The sequence below is a fragment of the Papilio polytes genome, unplaced genomic scaffold (genome assembly GCF_000836215.1).
Source record: "Papilio polytes unplaced genomic scaffold, Ppol_1.0 DF824124.1, whole genome shotgun sequence".
NCBI classification, from domain to species: domain Eukaryota; kingdom Metazoa; phylum Arthropoda; class Insecta; order Lepidoptera; family Papilionidae; genus Papilio; species Papilio polytes.
The window spans coordinates 344741-370692 of record NW_013525080.1 but is presented as its reverse complement, the minus strand read 5'-3'; the positions used below and the strand labels follow the sequence as shown (position 1 = coordinate 370692).

The 25952-nt window shown below is 34.8% G+C and overlaps 1 protein-coding gene across 6 annotated transcripts in view; it reads right to left on the bottom strand.

Moving 5' to 3' along the window:
* The window catches only part of LOC106099398 (tetratricopeptide repeat protein 39B-like), a 60085-nt gene that overhangs the window by 23731 nt on the left and 10402 nt on the right, over positions 1-25952 (bottom strand). For 4 of the 6 annotated variants that reach the window (XM_013277935.1, XM_013277941.1, XM_013277942.1 and 1 more), the window contains exon 2: positions 24099-24158. The exons of 1 other annotated variant lie outside the window; for it this stretch is intronic. The gene's annotated coding sequence lies outside the window, so the exon portion shown is untranslated. Of the gene's footprint in view, positions 1-23135; positions 23155-24098; positions 24159-25952 lie in introns of all 6 variants that reach the window. One more of the 6 variants, XM_013277936.1, reaches the window with a different exon arrangement.

The following is a 25952-nucleotide window of genomic DNA, read 5'->3' as shown; positions in this document are numbered from 1 at the left end:
CGGCAAACTCGTGCTACAGTTTAACAACCACTGCAGTGGCCTAATGCATGAAGCATGGGGCCGTCGCCACCCTCGCGCATGCTCACTACGCCCCTCGAAATGTATACTATACTGCAATATGCAATTTCATAATCCTGGGAACGAACAATAGAAAAATTGCAGACATTTTCCAATTATAACGCGACTAAATCTGCAATGCTCGCGCTCTATGCAATTCACTGAATGTTTCGTACCAATCGCGCTACTGGGAAATAAATAGCTCGGTCGATCGATAAACCGATAAGGCCCAATCTAAAAAACACTCTTTTCATTTTGGTCGGAGCCAACAGCTCGGATGTCTATTCGCTTGTTTAACAATATTGTTTGGAATATCCAACCAAAATGAAAATAGTGTTTTTTAGGCTGGACCCGATCGGTTTATCGATCGACCGAGCTATTTATTTCCCATTAGCGCGATTGGTCCGAAACATTCTGTGAATTGCATAAAATTAATTTTAAATACCCGATCGACTATAACAGCTAGCGCCATCTTTTGGCTGCATCTTAAAACGATTTTAACAAGTACAGAAAAATAGCAAATGAGATTTGCACTCGTCTTTTACACTATTTTTGATTTTCGAAATGTTATTTCTCATGTCCACGATAATGAGTGTGTGTTGTACAAAGACATTAAAAAATATACAGTGTACAACATTTTTTTTCACAATTACTTTCTCTGGAAGATACTTTACTAGTTTTCAAGTTTAGTACGCCTCCTCATATCATTGTATTGGCATATAATAAAACACTCTACAAAGTTATAACAAGCTCCATTTTTTGTTTAAAATGAGCTAAAAAATGGTAATATAGACATTTCAATATCATGTTTACACCTATTGGAATTTTATATTATGATCTATCAATAAATAGCGTTAGTGATTTTTGTGTGAAAAATGTTCCAAGTGAATCGAAATATGCCTCCTCTATATATTTGAATCTCTTTGTTTCTATACCAACAAAACAATTCTAAACACGTAAATCGAACATGCGCAGAATACAATTTATTTGACCAATCGGGCAAGTGCACGATATTCCACGCATGCGCGGTGCCCTACTCGTCTGTCATCGAATGACAGTTTGACCACGCGCCATTTTGAATCTGTCATATACCAACAGAAAACAAAAGACAAAATAAACAAAGACAAAAGTTATTATAAGTGAATATAGCTTATTTTAAAGTAAATCATGTACCAGTCTCTTCATTGATAGAGTAAATAAATAGACAAAAATACGGGTATTGTTAAGGGCAGTTCTGTCAATCCTATTATCGAGAGATTTTGAAAGTTTGCTGTTAACGGTTTCATTAATGAGTATTTTTATTCCTTGTTCTAAAGAAAATAAATTGAAATTCGTGTTAATATTGTACTAATTTTGCAAACTTCGGAAAAGAAATAATAAAAATTTCTTAATTTCTAAATCTTACCTAACAGGAGCTCGCCACAACTTCGCTCTTGGAGTGCTCAGGAACCACAAGTTTAAAAAAATGTCTTAAAATTCTTTTTTGTCAATAGTAAGTTCGTGATAACGTAGAATGTAAAATCTACAAATGTTAATAGCCAACAATAGCAGGATGCCCAGAGCTAAGTAAAAGTACTGGCGCGGCGTCATGTTTTCAAATTATTTTCGTCAACGGTATATTCAAAAAGAGTACGCCCCTGGCTTTAAGTCGCAGTTATGTCGCAACACGCTTGCGCGGAGTTATCGATGCTGCAATGTTCAAGTAATGGCGGCCCGGGAATTAGCTGTATCTATAAAGATATATGTCTAATCGCACTTGTTTACGCCCTAGTGATTATTAAATAAAGAATGTCAATTAAAATCGCGCACAAAATCGAAAACACGAGACAAATCAGACCTAAAACTGTTAACCAAAATAAATGACGACACAACATTATGTAACACAGATGTTAATTTTAAAAGTTTGAATTTAAAAAAAAAAAAGTTTAATAATAAAATGATTTTAATAATTTAAAAAAATTGGGCAACACGTCGATAACACGAGATGACTGACAGAGTATTGTTTGCCGCGCGCACCAAGACCTCGCTCTACACATGCGCGTCCCCTCCAACGACCCCCGGCTCTAAAGCCCTGGCATAGACTATCTCCAATGCTTCTAGAACGTAGTATCGATTACGTATCCTATCCATAGACAGAACTCCAGCGCCGTGCTAGCAATGAGACAGACCCTAGTAACAAAGATCGAATATTAACCATTTTAACGACCATTTTAAAGAACACTAGCTTTCACCCGCGATTACTTCCGCGTGAAATGAAAAAAGTGATTAGCTTAAGCACTTTTTTTTTTCATTTAACGCGAAGGATAGTCTGGGAGAACACTTAGGTGTTAGGTGTTCAGACTATCCACTATCCACTATCCACTATCCACTATCCTCTACAGCAATATCACCGAAAGAACTTGTGATCCAAACTAACCATCGATCTAAACTTCCGCATTTATAACATTAGTATGATTGGGATTTGATTCTATGCCTAACGAAGTCCGCAGCGTCGCAACCGCAGATACGTTGCAGGACGGGAGTACGCTCTTTTCTCAAAGGCAACTACGTCCTAAAAGAAATTGGATTCATTGTTCTACAGAAGGTTTTTATGATAACATTTTGTTTTAAACGGGACACAAGTCACTTTTATACGAATTGAAATTATGGAATACACAATAATACGTGGAAAATTAGAGCAATCCTGACACATGGGAGATACGAAGAGACGCGGCTAGTCTAGTACGACCCGCCTGTGAGTTCAACGTGCACCCACCTTTAAATGGTTGGGTCCTTACTGAAAAACCTGTATCATTTACACTGTCGAAGCTATTTGTGAACTGAATGACGTCACAACTGTAAAACGAGTTACTTTGCTGACGTTAAACAATTACTCGATACATCTCTACTTCTCGTTTACGCTACTTCATATTGAAGTTGATCGCCATGACTTTTTCAATTAGCAAACGATTCCAAAACAAAACATATACTGTATTAACGGGCATTATAATACTATCAATGTACGCGAGAGAAGATAATCGCGACGAAATCCATAATCTCCGACTACCCTACAAAATTACAAGCATTGGTACTTATTTATTTGGGGTTGAATACGCAGTTAGAACGTTGGAAATGTACATATGAAATTCAACTCAAAACACATTAGTACATGGTTGGTATTGAATCTGGACGTGTAGATTTAGTTCCAATCCGAGCGTGAGTTTTGCAACTGCGCCACTACGCTCTTTAAAAATTTACTATTGATTAACTCTCACCTAATTAGTGGCGATATCTGAATAGATGGTTGAGGATTTGCTTCCACACGTAGAAGCTGATTACGTATAGAAGGAGCAAGATGGCGACACGATAAACGGCCTCAGGAATCATGGTGGCTTCAGAGATGGTCGGGAGGCTGAGCTGGGCTTCCAACTGAGGAGCCCGCCTGTATTGGTGTAGTAAACAAATGACAACGCACATGCGCGATTGTATCGATTGACCCGATCTCATTTCCTGGGAATCATCCCGTGATTTGGTACCTTTCAATACGTAAAGCGATTAAAATGTATTTAGAGTTGGATATCATCATAAATCTGGGCTGGTTTTCACTGCGGATGGTCGACAAAGTATGAGCTGCTCTTCCGTACACATCTATCAGTCGTCATATCGGAGTTTACTTCCTTAAGCATATCCTCCTTCACACTATCCAACCCTTCAAAGGGAAAAGGGACGGAAAATAAAGAGTGCCCTATACTGTGATGATTGTAACTAGTTTCTTCTAAGGATATGAAAGTTTTCGCCAAAAAAATAGATTCTATTGTTTTATTTATTTAAACAATATCTAACCTGCTGGGCGTAAGTAAGTAAATTATGTTAGCTTATTAGCGTCCTTAGCATATTATTTTCTTTGTCGATTTCTTCATATTCTCTAATAGAATCAACAGAAAGCCACTCTCGCGCATGTTCGAAATAAACATAATAAGAATTATTGTATTGGAGGGCGGCGTACTGGGAGAAGTTTAAAATGATTTCAGTTGTTTTCAAGCTTTAATTTTTCTAGATACAATCAAATCAATTTTCTAAGTTTTGTATTCCATCATACTAAGCATACTAAAATTATAAATGCGAAAGTTCAGATGGATGGATGGATGTTTGTTAAAGTTTTTAGCCTAAACGGCTGAACGGATTTCGATAAAATTTGGCATAGACGTAGAGGATAGTCTGAAAGAACATACTCAACATTGTTTTTTTTTTTAATTCCACGCTGACGTAATCGCGGGCGAAAGCTAGTTTAAAATGAAAATAAAATATACAACTGTATCAGTTAATACAAGAATATTAAATCGACCAACATTATTTCGATAATTGTATTGGTTGATTAATCGAGAATAGATATTAACTTATTAAGAAACTCTCTCATCAGTCGGATTGCCACGAAACAAAAGGCAGTTATTTTAAAAACCGCGCGCTTTGTGCTGGGGTTTCTTTCTCTGCACCCACCTGGTTGCTTGAGGCACAGATATCCCCAGCTGGTGATATACTATATATATTTTTGTAATAAAATATAGATGGTAAGGTAATAATTATGAAGTCTAGAATGACTAAGTGGTCTATGTAATAAAAGAGTTCATTTTAAAATCCACATGTAAATGTTATCAAGATCATAAACTTTAGCACAACAGATTTACTTTAACAAAGGAATTTTGTTCGAGTAAAATATAGCAATACAATTGCCAAATGCTTGTAAATTTACATGCAATCTTGATTTCGGCTACGATCGAGTTATTGTGATATTTTGGTCGGCGCCTATTGTTATAGTAAAGATATCTATCACATATATGCCACGCGCTATGTTTTTTTTATCAGGCGCTTCTTTTATTTAAATTACGTACTTAAAATTTAAAATGTATTCATATTTAAAAAGCCAAAATAGACTTATAAAAGAAAAAAATGTAAAGAAATATTTTACAATACATCTATTTTGCATTAAGATCTTTTTGATTATGGACGAGCATGTCTGACATCTGCGTCACAGCTTTGTCAATATACGCAGAAAGTAAAGGCAGATATTTCAATTACGTAAAGAAACAAAAGGATTAAATAGTTCTAAGTTAAGTGAATAAAATTGAGAAGGTAATGTTACGGCCGAATACTCAAACGATAATTAATCAAGTAACAGCAACTTAAATGACGGCCACGCCCGTGCCACGCCTTAAACTAAATTCGAAGGCGCGTACGAAAATAATTGTTTAAGATTCGTTTTAAAATTCGGATATTAGACTAATCGAACAAATGACATTTTAATGTTACTATAGAAAAAACACACCAATCATCTAAACATTTTTATTATTGCGCATTTCCTTTGTTCTCGTATCAATCTAGGACGCCGAGAGGTCGGATGCAAGGCGCATGTGCAATTGCAGGGGATGTACGCAGATGGGGTGATAAAATACATAGGTATAAGCTATCATTTAGTTAGCGTCCCTTAATAAAGCGCATGTGCAACTGCAGGGGGAATCAATACAGCGATGGACCGGGCCGCCTTTGTTAGCACTAAGTAATGCTAGCATACTCGTCCAAAAACATTTTGATCACGGGCGTTGCCCGTCTATAATTTAAGCTACGTCTGGACGGGCGAGACAGATACTCTTAATACTTATTAGTACATTTGGGTAGAGAGGGGCAAATGCCTCTCCTAATCTCCATGATTTTTTTTTCTTTCCCATAGAAAGGAGTAGATGTTTTTGTTCGACAGAGAATATTCAGATAATAAATATAGAAGTTTTAAAATAGAAATAAAGAGACTTTGATTTTAAAAAACCTTCATCATGTCTTACGTAAATATATTAAACCAGTTCATGCACTTAATAACAACAAAATTAAAGGTCTTTATAGACGTAATTTTTAAATATAGAAATTATTTTGAATCGTATCGTTATTTTTACTATGAGTTTAAAATCAATTTATAAAAACATAATTAAAAATACAACAGTTTTTTTGTATTTTATTTAAATGCTTGAAGCGTAAAAAAACTACTTGTAACCTTTTACTTATTACGTCATTACATAACTTATCATACTTCATATTAATATTATAAATGCGAAAGTTTCGATGGATGGAAAGATGGATAGATGTTTGTTAGAGTTTGTAGCCTAAACGGCTGAACGGAACTGCATGAAATTCGGCAATAAAAGCTATATAGTATTGTAACAAACATTCACTAGAGATCAGTAGTTTTTAAGTACAAAAATAGATGGCGCCACCTGTATTCTAAAACGCGATGTTGTATTGCATGTGCCTTAGGTTAAGTCGTTTATGTACATTATGCAAATTAGAAGACTTTACCCAAGAAGATCAAAAGATAACAAATATTGTTAAAAATACTGTCTTCTCGAGTTAGGTCCTACGACGCGATTTTGAGTATATTAGCTTGCTGTCTTGTGACTAATTTTATTCAGGATCGCACGAGTAGTGTAGCTGAATTAGGTTGCTTGCGGTAGTGAGTGATGGCCTAATTTAGCAGATAGCCGCTTGCTGTATTGTATTATGACGGTTATCCGGTGTTTGGTTTTTTTAATATTTTTTTCCCATTGGTATGGAAAACCAATAAACGACTTTTTTGCCCGCCTTGTTTGTTGCTGTTTTCTTTGGCTGATTCTGCTTTCGACATCCCTGCTCCTGTTATAAGTATGGTATAAAAAAATTTAAGTGACGTTTAAGTAAGCACTACGAGTGCTTGTTTTGTTGGATTCAAATAGGTAAATAAATCACACCAAGTTACTAATTAACTTGTTTATCTACACCACAGATTCCCAAATTTTTTCCTCCTTTCAAAGTTTTAATGGTGACAGTGGCACTTCTTAGAATTAAAAATGTAAAATATACAATTTTTAAAAGTAAGAAAAGAGAGTAAACCGGCAGGAACACCAAGGTGGACAACGCCCATGGACATCCGCAACACCAGAGGAATTACAGATGAGTTGCCGGCCTTTGAGGATATGGTAGGGTCGCTTCTTGAAGGACGTCGTACTTTACTTGGAAATACCGCCGAGGAAAGACTATTCCACAACGCGACTGTGCGAGGTAAAAGTTCCACAAAAATCGCACGATTGGGGATGGAATAATTATAAAATACTAGCGAATACTTTCACACGCGACTCCGTCTGCGTGGAATTGAAAAAAAAACAAAAGTGAATAGCTTATGTGTTCTTCCAGACTATCCTCTAAATTTATGCCAAATTTAATCGAAATCCGTTAAGCCGTTTAAGCTACAAACTCTAACAAACATCTATTCATCCATATAAATTTTCGCCTTTTTTAATATTAGTAATTAGTAAGATTGATGAAGGCCAAAATGCCTTCAGACCCAAAATTTATTTAGAAGTACATAAATAGTTCAAAACCTTGTGGGATTTAAATTTCAAAGACAACATATTGATAAGTATTCTCCTTGTATTAAAAAAAAGACAAATAAGAGCATTTTGTTTCCTAGTCGTAACGCCATCTATCAACACCACAGTGAACTAACCATTGTTGCTAGAGAAACTACAATATATGACAGCTAACGCCATCTGTCCACAAATTTTACATTCAATAAAGTTGAGGAAAGATACCTTGTAGATTATGGTAGTGAAATAAATGATACCTTAACTGTACAAACTATAGTTTTGTCTAAATAAGATAGATTTGTTTGATAAATGACGCATATGAAGTATCAAATTAAATTTGTATGAAGACAAATGCCGTACTTAATAGACAGGTATCGTAGTGACGAAACAAACACGCAGCGAACAATTATGAACTATCGATATTCGGTTAAAATAAAATTTATCGAACTTAACTAAAAATATTACGTTCTTATTAACTCATTTACAGAACAATTCTATTATTGATTATAGTGTAAAATACCAACATCCAATTCGATTACGTACGGCTGAAATAGTAATAAATATTTATTTAATCTCATTATTTGTAATGGTTCTGCAGATCATTATTAATTTGGGAAAACAGTGTTTTTTTATTAATAAGTTATAACTATAAATCTATCGATTACAACTTCTAACAGAAAAATATCGAATATATTCATGCGTGATTACACAATCCATCCCTACTAAATTGTCAAACTAATCTATCTTATTTAGACAAACTATAATACTATTAAACGTAAAATGCAACTGGTTGCAAGTCATATAAAGGCTAAATTAGCGGAAATACCCAACCAACATGATTGAGATTGTTGCTGAAAGAGTTAATATACGACCTTAAGGCTGTAATTTTAAAATGAAACTAACAACCCATGATATTGTCATTTTCTGCAAGTAACGTGATAATTGCTTCTTGTATGTCAGTCGATATGTTAGTTGGAGACATGGACAGTATAAACATTTATGGTATGCACATTTACAGTGGTAAAGTCCGCTTTAACATCTTCGTAATTAATATGCCGGCTTGCCCGGGGAAATACCACGACCACTTAAGAAAGGTGTAAAGTTGAAGCAAATCTGTGTTTCGTCTAATTAGTGCCGTAGGTCTAATTGTAGTCCCTTCTTTGTGACTGAATGGCCACTGTTTGCCTTGAAGAGGCATTTACAGATTCACCGGGCTTGAGGTGGCCGAGCGCAGATAGCGCTTAGCCTAAACCTCTTTTATGAGTAACAAAGCTCGAGGTCTCCCTAAAGAGCCTCGGCACGAGCCGTTACTTCGTTATTATTACCGGATTATTATTACCTTTTCCCTTCCCATCCTTGACTTACGAGGGAAGGATGGGAAGGAAAAGTAGATTTGACCGAGGAGGAAGGGGAAATATACTCTTTATGTGCTTCTCCTAAATAGGCGACGCATATGCGGTCGATTCGCCATTTCAGCGGATTCAGGTGGCCACATGCTCGTTTGTAATATAAAAAAAAGATTACTCCGGTTTTGTTTTTGATGACTGACTTGACAACCCTAACCAATCAAACTATGGATCATTAAAAAGTCTGTAGTCTAAAAAGTTTCTAAATAATATGGACCTTATGAAGCAAGAATAGCAAAAAGAAAAAGGGATAGTCGATACAAAGCCAATTTCTAAACGAACTAGTTTTACAAGTTTGACGACCTAGATACGATAAGGTATTTAAGCGAGAATTTGCACGCTTAGATTATTTTCTAGATTTTAGCCATAGCAATGTCTAATTCAGAATATTAGTTGGCACTTAGGCAAGCTAGATTTAATTTTTTTTAAATAACTTTAAGTACAACTGACATTTCAATTAAATTTTGAATCTTATACGGTAATGAACAAAAATTTTTTGGTTCTAATTTGATGACAGATGACGTACGATAGTTATGTGGAGGACAATAACCTGTTGCGTCGACCCTTCGGGAGTTGGATAAGGTGATGATGATGATGATGAATTTATTAATCAACTAAGTGTTCTCGTGCTACATCCACATTGAATTTATTTTACTGTGTCCTGTGAAACTTTATTTTGCAAATGTTTTCTAAACGTCTAAATGTCAAGGAAGCCTTTGGACTTAAGTAACAATTACCGTTACCATGGCAAATTAGCTTCCTAGTACCTTTCCGCGTGACAATTGTATAGAATTTATTAACCCCTAAATTAAATAGCTTGAAAATAATTAGCGTTAGTCATGTTAGGGCTTTTGATTAAAAAAAATATACTGTTATTGCTGGCATCCTACGTAACTAAGTAGTATGTGTTTACTAAAGAAGTATACGAGAAGTATAGATATATAGGTATAGGTATAAATAGATTGATTACAAGGGGCGCTAGTGAATTTTCATAATTACATAATTACGTTTGACTTATGTTCAGCGGGTCAGTTAACATTATTGGTCTACAAAATTGACATTTTAGCCAATAGAAAATAAACGTCGACTGTACTTTTAACGCGTAATTTTTTTAACAAAGGATGATCAGAGAGTACATTTTAGGTCGCGGGTGCCCGCACAACCTGCAGCTTTATTGATTACCCCCAATATTGCACATGCGCCTTGCAGCCGTCTGCTAAATATATCCCGGCCAGATATACGAGAACAAAGGAATCTTATAAGAGCACAATTTGTTAAAAAAAACCCGAAAAATCTGACTGATATAAACATAGAATAAGAATACGAATTCAATTACACCTCAACATCCGCTTATGCGTCTCCGCTGAGGTGTCGGAGCCCACCCTAATTTAAGACTTATGACCTTAGGGCGAGAATACACATTCTATTAGCCGGCACTTACACGCTGACTGGCATACAAGTAGCAAGCACGATATTTCATTTAGTGAGAGCTACGGGTATGTAAATGGAGGGAAGGGGCTACGATTTAACCCTGACACATCTCGACATAATTACGGCATGTGTATGGTATTTCAGCCGTTCTGAAAAAACTACGTATCGCTCAGGAACGCGACTTTTTGGGTGATAAATCATATCGCAAGTATTAATTCAGACTTTCTGTGATATATGTGCCAAATTACAAAAAGATGTATCAAACCATTGCAGAATTAACGAGTAAACATGAAAAAAAATTATATATCCCTCGGCAACCGTACTTATTTGTAAGATCAAAATAGCCTATGTACACTATCCTTTACATCTACATTTATCAAATTTCATCAAGATCCGTTCAGTTTAGACAGCAAACTCTAACATTCATCCATCTAAACGCATTTACAATATCAGTATATTATAATAAGTAAGGCTTTCGATTCTACAGGGAGGGAGGAGGGCACCTGCCTCCACCTGCCACTCCCTGACGCAGCCGATGTCTATTTTGGTTCTCGATCGATGTTCGCGAAACGCTTGATACTGAAGACGGTAAAATTTGGCATGGTCTGAGCTAAAAATCCTGAAGTCGGACCGAAACTGGCCGATGCAACTACGTACTGTCGAGAACAAAGGAATTGCTTGCTAAGATACTTAGTACTATGATTTATATTATAACTAGCTGTTGCCCGCGACTTTGTTCGAAATCATAGTACTAAATTTATATTACAGCGATGTTTTAAGTAGCGTTTCATTGACGTTGCAGACTATGATAAAGGTGTTACATATAAAATTACAGTTTGTTTAATTTATTTTTTTTAAACACAATAGTTGACGCTATATATTTAAATCTTACTAATCCTACTTCTTACTAATATCCTTTTAATTTTATAAATGCCAAAGTTCAGGTGGATAGATGAAGGTTTGTTAAAAGTCTGCAGTCAGCAGTCAAGGAATTATTTCGTTGCTTTGACTGTATATTGTTTGGAAGTCGATTTTGTTTTTTTTTCACTATGTTACAAATACTTAGACAAGACATAAAAATTCTACACTAATTAAATTGTAAAAATTACACGATACTTATAGTATATACTTATACTCTGCATATGGCTGTATATCTAAATATGCATGTTGCACCGGAGGTATATAGTAACTGCTTTATGTCTTTATATATTTCATAAGTAATCAGCGTGTCATTACAAGGGCGCCAGGGCAATTTTTTCAAATATAGCAGTCTTCCAGGACACGTGGGTAAGAAATTTATACTTTTAAATTCTGCAACCTTCATTGATGTTTTATAAAAAACTAGCTTTTCTGCGACTCCATCCGCGTGGAATTAAAAAACAAATACGAGTAGCCTATGTGTTCTTCCAGAGTATCCATTATATTTATCCATTATATGTATACGAGCTGTTGCCCGCGACTTCGTCCGCGTAGTATTAGAAAACATACAAACTACATAAATTAAAAAAGTTACGTATCCCTCGTGAACCGAACATTTCTCTGGGATGAAGCTTATCTCATGTGTACTCCAGACTTTGTTTTATATCTGTGCCAAATTTCAATAAGATATGTTGATCCGTTGCAGAATGATCGAGTAAACAATAAAAAACTAAATTAATGAATCCCACGGGAATCGTAACTATTCCCGGGATAAATAGTAGCCTATGTGTTCTTCCAGACTATGCTCTAAACCTGTGCCAAATTTCATAGAGATCCGTTCAGCCGTTTAGGCTACAAACACTAACAAACATCCATCCATCCATCCATCCATCCGTCCATCCATCCATCTAAACTTTCGCATTTATAATATTAGTAAGATAGTAAGAAGTAAGAAGTAAGATTAGTAAGAAGGTATTTTTCGTAAGTAATCGGCCTGTCATTATCGTACAAGGGCGCCAGGGCATTGTTTTTCAAATTTAGCAGTCTTCCAGGATGTGTGTGTAAGAAATTTATAATTTTAAATTCTGCAGCCTTCATTGATGATTTATAAAAAACTAGCTTTTCTTGCGACTCCATCCGCGTGGAATTAAAAAACAAATACGAGTAGCCTATGTGTTCTTCCAGAGTATCCACTATATCTATATGTTTGGGCTACAATCTCTAACATCCATTCATCTAAACTTTCGCATTTATAATATTAGTATGAAATATGATAGTATATGGCGGGCGGCTTATGAAGCGGGTCACTGATACCTGATACGTGATAACCACGAGTCTGTAAAGACTCAAGCGACGGAGACGAAGAAGAAGAAGAAGCATGATAGTTTATGGCGCAGTTTTAAGAAACCTCAACCAACATATATACAAGTTAACCAGTTTTCCGAACTATCTTAATTACGTTTGACTTATGATATTATCAGCAGGCCAGTTAACATTATTGGTCTTTGAAATTGACATTTTAGCCAAATTGGTAGAAAAGAAAGGTCGACTGTACTTGTGAAGAGAAATTTATGTAACAAAGGATGTTCAGAAAGTCTGGTTTAGGGCGAGGGTGCCCGGGCAACGCGCAGCTGTATTGATTACCCCCAATATTGCACATGCGCTTTGCAGCCGTCTGCTAAATATATCCCGACCTGATAGAGTACACGAGAACAAAGGAACGGTAAAAAAGCACTATTTGTTCATAAAAACCGAAAAACTTGACTGATATTAAACTCAGGGGAAGAATACGAAATCAATGACATCTCAACATCAGCTGTACGTCCCCCATGAGAGGTCGGAGCCTACCCTAAGTTAAGACTTACAGACGAATTGTAAGTTGTGTAAAAAACTAGCTGTTCCCATGCGTTTTCATCCGCATGAAATTATAATAACTTTATTTTATTGTTTACGTCTGTCAAATGTCAAATGTCAAAATTCAAATGCACTAATGACAATTGCTTCCTTGATGTTGGCAGCAACTTATGGTCTCTTTCCCACATTAGGATTTTTATCCAAAATATTTACCCGCTAAGTTTAAAGGCGTGAAAATATATAGCCTAAAGCGTGACGTAAGGGTAGGGCTTTTTATTTAAAAAAGAACTATTCAAAAGTATGCTGTGATTGCTGACATCTTAGGGAACAAAGAGGTGTGTGTTTACGCTTTATTATAATAGTATAGATGGGATTTTAAAAAAAATTAAACATGGACTAATTTTACATCTGCTAACGCTCTCTCGTGTCGGAGGCCAAGACCAACTTTAGGTCGCTGCGCCAACGCAGTAAGTAAGTATACATAAAAAGAATTACTTGAAATTAAGCATTAAATACGTCGTCTCAGGATATTTTAAAAAAAACTGGACTTACACCACTTTCAAAATAAACGGTCCATATATCTAACGTTTTTACGGTGTTCAACTTCTTACATACAAGCTACACATCTTAGGAGTATTCAACCATGATGTGTAAACTAATCCGCACTGGGCTAGGGTGGTTCACAAAAGTCACTCCTAACTTTAAGGAAGTGACATGTATCAGCTGAGTTCTCATTGTAGTAACATCTATACAAGAACATTTTTCCTTCTAATTCCTTTTAAAAGGACAAGTATAACAACAGTGGAAACGAAAAATTATACGTAATCATGGCAACCAATAGCGACGGGGGGGGGCAGCCACCTGCCCTGCCCTGCCACACCCTGCCACTCCTTGGCACCCCCTGGCAACTACTTTAATGTTCGCACTGCGCATGATCGGCGTACCGGAGAAAAGTTTCGATTGCCCTCAGGTACGAGTATATGTAAAAGACGGGCTGAAACTGGCTATCTGATGCAACTGTGTTTATGTGAACAAAGGATATGTATATTATATTGCACATCTTAGCAATGTAGTTTACTCGTATATTGAATCAATATTTAAACAGGGTTTCATTGTTCCTGTCTTTCAAGTTTCAACAAATAAGAAATTCCTACAAATATCTAAGATCAACAAAAAATTAAAATTATCCAGACGCATGATTATGTACATTTTTACACATTTGAAGACAGTCGGATTTTAAGGGAACTTGCACGAATAGTAGAGGCACTATCACTTGATCTACCAACATAAAGGAATGCTTAGAAAACTTTTGTTTTTCAAACAAAAATAATTCCTTCAATTGATAACATTTATTCAATCAGTTTCCGTCCAAATATGACGTGGGGGCCTTCAAAAGTAAACAGCTACCTATTAAACTAGCGCGTACCATCTTTTCACTGCATCATCACTTTCTTCAGGTGGGATCGTAGGCAAGCGGTAGTTTAACAAAAGTAAAGAAAAATCAAACATAAACAATGTAAGTGACATTGTTTTTCTTTTAATTAGAAAAATACAATTTTATTAATACCAGTATGAGAAACAAAGAAAACACAACAAGTGTAATAACAGTGGAGACGTAAAATTATATATCCATCAATAACAATAGGGATGTACTATCTATACTATTATAATAAAGCGTAAACATACACTTCTTTGTTGCCTAAGATGTCAGCAATTGCAGCATATTTTTGAATAATTCTTATTTTAATAAAAAGTTCTACACTCACGTCACGCTTTAGGCTATATATAATATTTTCACGCCATAAATATTTTGGATAAAAACCCCAATGTGGGAAAAAGACCTGCTGTCAACATCAAGGAATCAAGGTTGCCATGGTTTGTCATCGTCATGTCATTTTAACATTTGCAATTCATAATTTGACACATGTAAACAATGAAATAAATTTTCATAATTTTATGCGGATGAAGTCGCACGGGAACAGCTAGTATCAATTAAAATTTATATGAAGGTAGATGCCGTACTTAATAGACGGGTACCATAGTAACGAACATAAGCGCATTAACGATTTCTACTTAAATGGGGATGTTTCCTAATTTTTGGAATAGCCTTTATTTTGTAGATAAACCATGTATGAACACGAAAAAAAATAGTATAAAATATAATACTCATTATTTCAATAAAAAAACACGTAAATAAAAACAACTCTTTCATTTCCCCCCAAAACGTCCCATGACGTCACTTCTTTGCATACGAACCTCGCGTCACGGCCTGTCACTGTCAATTTGAAAGAACCATTGATTGATAATACTCGTAAATCTTTGTTGTCTAAAGTTGTTTTTAGTAATGGAGATAAAAATGAAAAAAACCAAAATGAACAGAAGGTGATACTTTTAACGTATTAATTACACTTGTTGCTTCTCGTGGAAGATTATGTTTGTGTGTAAACAGTGACTGCGTCCTACACCAGTGTGACCAGGTATAAATTAAATTGTACTATAAGCTACTCTTATGAATTTTGATATATTTTTCTTTTGTAATATTCATAAAATGTTTTGCTCATAACTTATGTCGTAATTATAAAAACACTCAATAATGGAGTCCTCATAATATAAAACATGCAAATTCTATTATTACAATCATTTAGAAAAAAATATAACTACAAAATGCACTGACATTAACTGAAGTTGGTCACACTGCCCTGTTATATGCAAGAAAGTGACGTCATTGGTGTTTGAGATCGAGTAATGGAGGGTAAAAAATATTGCAGCGTTTTTAATTTATATTTAATTTGAGACAAACATTTAAGGTCTCTAAATGGTATTATAGGTTATAAAATGCTGTCTTTAAAATATTAAACATAACTTTATTTGGATTTGTAACATTAGGAAACATCCCCATTATGCGAGGCCTTGTAAGTAATAAACATCTATTAATTCTAATTTTTTATACATGTTCTATATTTTTCATTATTCATTTGACTTTGAACAACAGAATGAAAAACACAGTGTTTTTTACTTTGATCCATACTATGAAAACCGAAGATATTAATACCTTATTTTACACAACCCTTCCCTACTAAATTGTCAAACTAATCATCCTTATTTATACAAACTATAATAACCACTTTTCAACAAAAGCACAATTATGTTCACAGGAAAATGATGCATTTAGAAATCTTTTATTTTTCAAACAAAAATAACATTGATTCCAACAAAGAAAAATGTTAACAACCTTTTTTTATTAAAAAAAAATACCATTTCATTAATAGAGAAAAAATATTAGAATTTATTTGTAACCTCAATACGCAGTGTATGTATTAGGTTTTCAAAAATTGCCAAATTGTACATTTTTTTTACAAAACTATATCTATAGGTACATATTACAATTACCAGACTAATAAACAAACAAAACACATGAAGTATAACAGTGGGGACGTAAGATGAGTTAATCAATAACGATAGGGGGGATGCTGCCACCCCCTATCACCCCTTGCTACCCCTTGGTAACGCCAGCGGCCATTTTAGTGTTTGTTCACGCTCGTATTGCGCATGATCAAAAAGATCCTGAAGACGGTAAAATTTGGACAGCTCTCAGCTATGAACCGCGAAGGCAGTCCAAAACTGGCAAGATTCAACTACGTGCTGATAAGAACAAAGGAAATGGTTACTAGGATACGTAGCAGTGTAGCTACATATATTTATATTGTAACAATATTGGAAGTGCAACTCTGCTAATACTTTGTGTTGATGCAAAGAAAATATTTACAGTTACTTAGTAATTTGAATAATATTATAATTATAGCAATTAAACAGACTTTTATTGGCGTCGCAGATTTTATATTTCTAAAACCCTGTTTATAATGTTACGACGTAATGGTAGTTATATGTCTTTATTGTCATCATATACATACATACATTTACATTCAGTGAAAATTTATTTAAAGTTTAAACTTTAAAATTTATTTAAAGTTATTTAACAGAAAAAAGTATAACAATGGGCTGCAAGCTCAGCGTGAACCGCATGGTCAATGCCACAATGTTTCACCATAAACTTCGAGTAAATTTGGTTATCGGAAACCATAAATCACCTATGGATAATGTTTCAATAACCGTGCTTTAACCACCCTTGGGTTAGGCTCCGAGCCCCTCAATGGAGCCACATAGTGAGCTGGTGATGATGATAATGAACTATAATCTGGCAAAAATCCGACCAGGGCGCTTGCCTCAGTGTAAAAAAGTTACAAAGTTACATAGCAGTTTGCTTTATACTCTATTATAACTAGTTTTCAAGGGCGACTTAATCGGCGTGGAATTTAAAAAATAAACAGAAGTGAGCATATGTGTTCTTCCAGTCTACCCTCACGTCTATGCCAAACTTCATCGAGATTTTTTAGACGTTTAGGCTACAAATTCTAACAAACATCCATCCATACATCTAAACTTTCGCATTTATGATATTGTTAGTAACTTTCACCAGCGAATCCGTCCGCGTGGAATTAAATAAAAACAAAAGTGAGTAACCTATGTGTTCTTCCAGACTACCCTCTACGTCTATGTCAAATTTCATCGAGATCTGTTCAGACGCTTAGGCCACAAATTCTAACAAACATCCATCCAGCCATCTAAACTTTCGCATTTATAATCATCATCATCATCATCATCATCGACTGAGATGACGGGTTATAGAGTTATTTGAAGGACGAAAACCCGGTGCGCCGACCATACTGGAGAAGGATAAGGCAGGGGACATGATGGTGATGGTTTATAATATTAGTAAGATATTGTAAGATAATATTTTAAACAGAGTTTTATTCGTGATGCGGACTATGACGGTTGTCTTTTTAACAAAATAATAAATCCCTACAAATATCTAAGACCATCAAAAAAAATCAAGGGTCCTGTAGCAAACGAAAATGATGATATCAATGTTTGAACGAGAACTTATATCTGTCAATCTATACTAATATAATAAAGCGTAAACACACACTACTTCGCGCTGTATGAATTCAGCAATCATTTTTAATTATTCTTTCTTTAATATAAAGCCCTACACTTACGACAGGCTTTAGACTATATATTTTCTCGCTATTAATCTTAGGGGGTAAATAAATTCAATTATTTTAAAACTAGAATCGCTCTGAATTTAGCTCTTTGTCTCAACGCTGTATCGATTGGCAGTTTGCATATGCGCATTGCAGTTATAGATTCGAATAGAAGCATGGGCGTTGCCAACAGGGGGGCGACAGCGGGTGCCTACCACCCCTTACTACTTATTTCCTTTGTCCAAAGAGATACTAATAGAATCCGCAGATTGCACATGCGCATTGCATTTAGAGATTCATCTCGAAGCATGGGCGTTGCCAACAGGGGGGCAGCAGCGGGGTGTCTACCACTCCTTACAGCTCAGTTCCTTTGTTCGACGAGATATTGATTGATTCCGTAGGATGCACATGCGCAATGCAGTTAGAGATTCATCTAGAAGCATGGGCGTTGCCAACAGGGGGGCAACAGCGGGTGCCTACCACCCCTTTCTGCTTATTTCCTTTGTCCAAAGAGATACTAATAGAATCCGCAGATTGCACATGCGCATTGCATTTAGAGATTCATCTCGAAGCATGGGCGTTGCCAACAGGGGGGCAGCAGCGGGGTGTCTACCACTCCTTACAGCTCAGTTCCTTTGTTCGACGAGATATTGATTGATTCCGTAGGATGCACATGCGCAATGCAGTTAGAGATTCATCTCGAAGTATGGGCGTTGCCATGAGGAGGGGGGAGGGGAACTGCGGACTTTCGTAACGCGCAAAACCAGAGACGGTAAAAGTTGGCATAAATGCGAATGGAGACGGTAAAAGTTGGACAACGAGCTTTAAAGCGTATCGATTAGCCTTTTGCACATGCGCAAGTTACCCGAAAGACAAATGATGACCTAACTTGATGGACCATTCGAGAACAAAGGAATTGATTATGTGAATATTATAATAGAGTATAAGTATTTTTTGACAGTTTTTCTTTTAAAGAAAATGTCATCAACTGCCTTTTACATTGTAAATACGTTTTTTTTATTCCTTTGTTCCTTGTACGAGAATTTGCTTTAAGTTAGTGATTAAGTGAGAACAAATAGTTCACGCTAGCTTAATAATAAATTTATTATTCTTTTGGGTGAAACCAGATATTCCTCTTTACTTAAAAAAAAAGCTTTCTATTTAGATTTTCATAATAATTACTTTATACTGTCACAAACATCACAAATATACTAAAAAAGGTAATTAAAGAGAGTCTAAGAAAATGAAGAAAAGAAAGGAAGAATAGGCATGATGAAAGAAAATAAGCCTCAGAGCAATTTCTGCACCAGATAAAATATTTAATAACCCGCTTCCTGTTAGGAATAAAGCGTATTCGCTACAGCAATAGAAGAGTTCAGTCGATCGATAAGTAATCGCATACAGCAGTACACTCAATAGCAAAAGTAAGGACTACAAGATCAAATTTTTTTTTAAATTTTTTTTATAGAAAATAAAGAAACCAGTAACCACGTTATAAAGAGGATGAGATGCAAATGAAAAATAATATTCCTATATTATTTATAAATCATGAACAGTTGAAGGTCAAATACTCTCGCCTTTGGCATTAAAAAAGTGAACACAAGATATTATATTATTAGGTAATGCATAACAATTTTAATATCTAATTTATATTTATTTGGACCGATGATAATTATAACTAGTAAAGTTACATCACATACCAGCTTTAAAATCGCAATGCAAATATCTCATATATGTAAGTATGAGTTTATACATTAACCGTTGCGCGCGATTTCCTCCGCGTGAAACTAAAAAATATAGCCTATGTTACAGATATATAACTTTTCTACTGGTGAAAGAAATTAGAAAATCGGCCCAGTAGTTTTTACGTGAATCAAATACATACTAAAACACAAATCTTTCCTCTTTATTATAGTAGTAAAATAGAAAATTTAAATAAACAAATGATTACTACCAAATCTGTCTTTATAACTAAAATTTAAGCTTAGCTTATTCTATAGTCATAATTAGGTTTTAACATTTTTTAATGTAACAAATGAAATAATAGGAAAATGAATTGGATGCGTTCTTTACACCGAAAGGCGTTAAAAGCTTTATCATTGATTAAAATATCAGAATTATATTGAAATAAATTCGCTACTGCCCAAACGATAAATGCGCTAGCCAATGGGTAGAGCAGGGGTCGCCAAGCGGCTCGTGAGCCAAATGCACTTCGGGATAATTCCCAACCGTCACCTTGCTCTGTCCCCTCGTGCTAAAAAGGTTCATCCGACCCACTATCACCAAGGTGACAGACGGAACAGTTATGATATAAAATCCAACCGTCCCCTCGTCGCAAAAGGTGGGACGAACGAAACTTTTTATTCTCATCTGTGGGGAAAGAACGGGGTGACGGTTGATAATAATCCCTTCTTCTGAGGATTATTTAAAATTCTGCATTTATTTTAAAATATCTAAATTATTATAGCGGCTTGCGATAAATTAAAAAAAATGGCACGGACTTTCAAGAAGATTGGCCGCCCCTGTGATAGAGAAGAAAATACGTAGATGAGTAGAGGATACTGGAAAGAAAGATTCAATTGTCTTACCGATAAGTACAAATTTTAGTAAATTATTAACAAATTATAGTAAGCAATGCTGTGACAGTATAAATTTAAAAAAAAATTACCTTTGTAACCGCGAGTTTCCATTACCGTAACAAGTCCATATATCATTTTTTTCCATAGAAGTCATTTTAACGATTTGTTTGTGTGTTTTAAATGTTGTTTCCAGTTGTATTGCTTGACAGAGGAATATTTTAAGGGTTGTTTGGCTAAAATGGCAAATGTGATAAGATCAAACCTAATTGATAACCAAAATAAAGTCTAACATAAACTTATTATAAACATTTTATTTCTATTAAACGAAGTACACTACTGGCCAAAATTTTGTCCTCCCTGAAATTGCAATTTTTTAATTAAGTCGGAAAATTAAAGCCCATGTACACTGGAAAACATTTATTACAAACTTATAGGATTTTCTTTTTTTATATATTACATTTCATATAAATATGATGAGTGGTGTTTAGAAAGGTTAAAATTGGGACATGTTATGAAGAGGGAAGAATAGCACGTGACAAAGAACATAAATACAAATGTAGAGGGAAGTATGGGTAGTTAGAGAACAGATTAATTGCGTGATTAAGAACTAACGGAAGGTAGATCGAAAAAGATTACGAGGACGACACCATAGTGCATGCGCACTATACTAGCAGGACAGGGACAGACGATGATGTCATTTTGCAGTCAAATTCCTTGGCCGTAATTATGACGATTATCGATTCATAAAGGTTTAAATAAAGTCTTCCGTGCAGTTATACCCAAAACACTTTGATTATAAAAGAAACGGACTAAGCAGAGAGTCATCGTTGTATTCAATTCTGCCATATTTTTCAGATGATATAAACCTAACAATCACGTCATTATGAACATAAACTAACTCAAAGATTCAGAGCAAACAACAGAGTTTAGAACTTAGCCAAAATTCGCACGGGCGCTTTTGTAACGCGCGTTTAATAACATCGAATGCATTTCCAAGTATCTGTTTATATGGCATCACTTTTAAAGCGCGACGTTTTTTAATCGCTCTGTGTTACATAATGAGCACTGCGCGGATATAACAAGAATGATATTAAATCATTTGTATGAGAGAGAGCGTTAAAAAAGCGCTAACTCCGAGCGTTCTAACAGCGCCAACGCCGAGCGTTACAAAAGCGCCCGAATGAAAGATGACTTATGCTCGCTTAGATTTGACAGAGGGAATATAAGCGCTTAACAGATCATGTCTTTCAAAAGTTCAAATATAAAGATTTTCTAATTATCAGAGAATGGGAGATTATAATTGTATTGTTTTATATTTTAAGATATTTTCATGATATACTCTTATACTCTCTATACTCTTAGTGCATCTGCTACCTTTTCGTCAAATTCCCGTCAAATCAGTCCAGAATTTAAATTAGAATCCGTACCTCGGAATTTTTTACTTGTTGTTGATATTGTAAAGTTGCTCCTTTTATGCCTTAAGATTGGTATTTGTGAAATAAAAGACATTAACATTGGGGCGTTTGAAAAGTTGGTAGCCTTTTAGATCAGAACGTTCAGTATTTATACCACTACAATTATTTTAGAACTTATTCAAGAGTAACGTAGTACTAAAGAATTATTTGTTTATTTGCATTAGTTAAGATTATTAACGCGATCCTATATCCTCGCAAAGTAGTGACAATTTTTGGAAATGGTCATCAAATGGTCAATTGAAATCGACTGTCAGTCATTAGAAACTCAGTAACAAATGTTTAGCACCTAAACTTCGCATAACATCAAAAAAGGTTGGTTGGCAAACGCTTTGGGGACAATCTTTGAAATGGTTAACCATTAGAGTCTATGACTGAAGAAATTTTTCTAAAAAATGTGATTAGGTTCGATCCAATTGAAGATTGACCAATAAGACGAAATCTACAACTACTGGCACTTAGACTGGACAATCATAACAATTTAGAAGTGTCAGCGCAATGGGTGCCAACGCGCAACTTATTTGAGGTGCACATAATCGCGTTCGAGCTCGACAGCTTTGAACTTTATGACGCTGTTCCATAAGCGTTAAAATGAAATGAAATAGTTCAATGATAGTGTCAAAGAGAATTAGACCAGAAGAAGATCGCGTTGGTAATGTAAAACCGACGTAACTTTTCATTTTCCTGATTAGACTATAAACTGTTCAAACGCCCTTCGTACGTTTATTATTTCTATAATAGTCCAATTTCAACCAAGGAATGTCATTTCTCGGACTATTCATATAGCCGTTCATTTTTTAACTCCGTTATTCTTCGTGGCGATATTAAGGGCGGGTGCACACCTTTGTCTAAACTATCGGACAACTGTGCGATTGTCGATTGTTTCGCAGCCAATTCAACTGTTTATTTGCACAACTAAAAAACAGACTAGTGTAGACCTCAATATAAGCTCATAAAAATCAAAGCGTTACTAAATAATTTAGTCAAAGGTGTGCGAGCGCTCTTATATTACCGATGGATGTCGTTAACATCTGTAATAGAAAAATATTAATTAATAATTGTTAGATGATCTAAAGCGTTTCAAAGCAATTTAATACAACATATAACATACACAACTTACCTTAGGATAAAAAAATAAAACATTTTCCTCTGTCCCATTTACATTTTCACCAATTTAGTGAAAATATCCCTATGTCACTTTTTAAATTTAAAATATAATCTTGCTTGAATCTATATCGAACATTTAATGAATAATTGCGCTTGGCCCATTTTGCTAAATTATAAAAAATTAAATAAAGCCATACAAAAAAGTCCCCATTCAAAAGAAATTAATAGCTATTACAACAGCATGCCACGACAAATAATTTTGGCCAATAGTGTAATACTAATTTATACAAAAGCTTCGCGCATCCATCCTGCACATCCACAAATTTACCTCCGCATACATTTTACATAATTAACATTAATATGAAAATTATTAAAAAATATTATGCATTTTAATAACAATTTTGGAGACTGCATTCTTCATATATAATATTGACTAGTTTTATCAAAAAAAACATGTTATTTTAAGTACCGCTTCAGACAACGCAAGGTCGTTGATGAATTTAATTATGCTTGTTGAAAATATTATGCAACATTATTAATAAAATAAGAACATATTTTATGGCATATGATAAAAAATATTATAACAAAAAAGAAACAATTTAAAAATACAGTTCGCGCTTGGCTCGACTTTCGTGCAATATTACATAATACACAATAAATTAATTCAATAAATTAAATATACGCAGAAAAACTGAAAATTAACGTCAAAAATAAAATACCCGAAAAATAGCCCCCTTGAAATATTTCCACATTTATAGAAAATTAAAAATAATACATTATTTATTTTCAGCTATACAATTTGTTGTGCAAGAAATTAAAAAAAATGGATGCGCGATGCTTTAAAATTAAATTTATGAAATAAACTTACCAATGTCGGTTGCGTGGCTGCTAAGTCCCAGACACGAAAGAATGCGAAGATTTTGGCACACTGTGAACAAAGAACTAAGTTCATATTTAGCGAGGATTTTACAAAGCGGATCTAGGGGTGCGGATGTAGACGAGGGCGCATGTCTCTACGTAAAACGCACATGCGCAGTTTTATCGATCGCATGCGATGCAATCGCATAAACTAGCATAAATCTCTCGGTGGGTATAACTAAAATATGTCATTAAAATTTAAAAGAGAATCAAAAATTATTTTCGCACTGAGTATCACTTTTATGTATCTGATACGGTATAGATCGACATGGATCATATAGAAGTTGGCATATTTGGAAACTAACAATGTCTTGGAAGCGTCATGATTCGACCAATGAGCGTGCGACAACTGGGCGGGTGAATGTCGCCATATTTAAAATTTCGAATTTCAAATAAATATCACGTATACTGACATGCAGTTTCATTTGTTGATATTAGAGCCATGAGCATAATAATGCTAAGTTACTCGTTATTGTTAATTTTTAGACATGGAAGAATGTCGAAAGAAGTTGGCATTTTTTTTACTGGTAACTCTAACAATTAACAGCCACACTGTCAATGTTAAAAACTGCCACAACTGCTAGTTTTAAGAGTTAAGTGAGCAAAAAAATTCCAACTTCTTCCTGTTGAAAAGCAAACCAAGCTGTGTTATGTTTTAGATTTTTGTTTTTAATTTCGATGTTATAAAGACGGCGAGGTTCTCCCGTGCAGTTCCTGCTCTCTCATTGGTCAGCGCATTTTGCTTTCACGATGTCGTTAGTTCACAAAATTGCCAATTTCCATACGAGCCTTACAGATCTTTCAAATATATATATGAGGTATGGTAGATACTTTGTTTGAAACATATATTGTCATTATTAAGTAAAAAAAAAAGTAAAAAAGAAACATGAAATTATCAAATACAAATATGAATGCAAATATTAATTGCCAATATCTGCTATTAAATAATATTTAAATTTTTATCGTTTATTTTGTAGCTTTGTTTAGTTTATTTTATACAAAAGAGCTTTTTATAATTTCGCAAGATGTTTTATTACCTAAAAATAAAGTATTGCTAAAAATAAAGTAGTAAAAAAATAACAAAATAATTTCCTCAATTATTCAGACAGAATATATCCGTCTTGTAACTGTTCTGTCTACATTGCCCAATTTTGTTATTGAATTCGGTGTCAGACGCTTAACAATTGGCATGCGCAATTAAACGTATAACGTTTAAGTACTGAGCCTAATATGAGAGGTACCGACTTCAAAAAGTTACAAGGGAGTTTTCTGCCTTACTTCTCTCTTTGAAGGAATTTGCATCATCTATTAGATTACGACTACTGCGATACTATTTTATCCGTAGACATGCAATTTTTTATACGCGTGAGGGAACCGTTCCAATATGTTTATTTACATACATAAATGTATGAAATTGCCGTTCTGTAGTACTGGCTATTTCAAATCAAAACAATTTTTATGTGATTAACAATTGTAATCTTACTAATCTTACTTCTTACTAATATTATAAATGCGAAAGTTTAGATGGATGGATGGATGTTAGTTAGCGTTTGTAGCCTTAACGGCTGAACGGATCTCCATGAAATTCGGCACAGGTTTAGAGCATAGTCTGGAAGAACACATAGGCTACTTTTTATCCCGGGAATGGTTACGGTTCTCGTGGCATTCATTTATTTAGTATTTTAATGTTTACTCGATTATTCTGCAACGCTTGAACATATCTTATTGAAATTTAGCACAGATATAAAACAAAGTCTGGAGTACACATGGGATAAGCTTCATCCCCGAGAAATGTCCGGTTCCC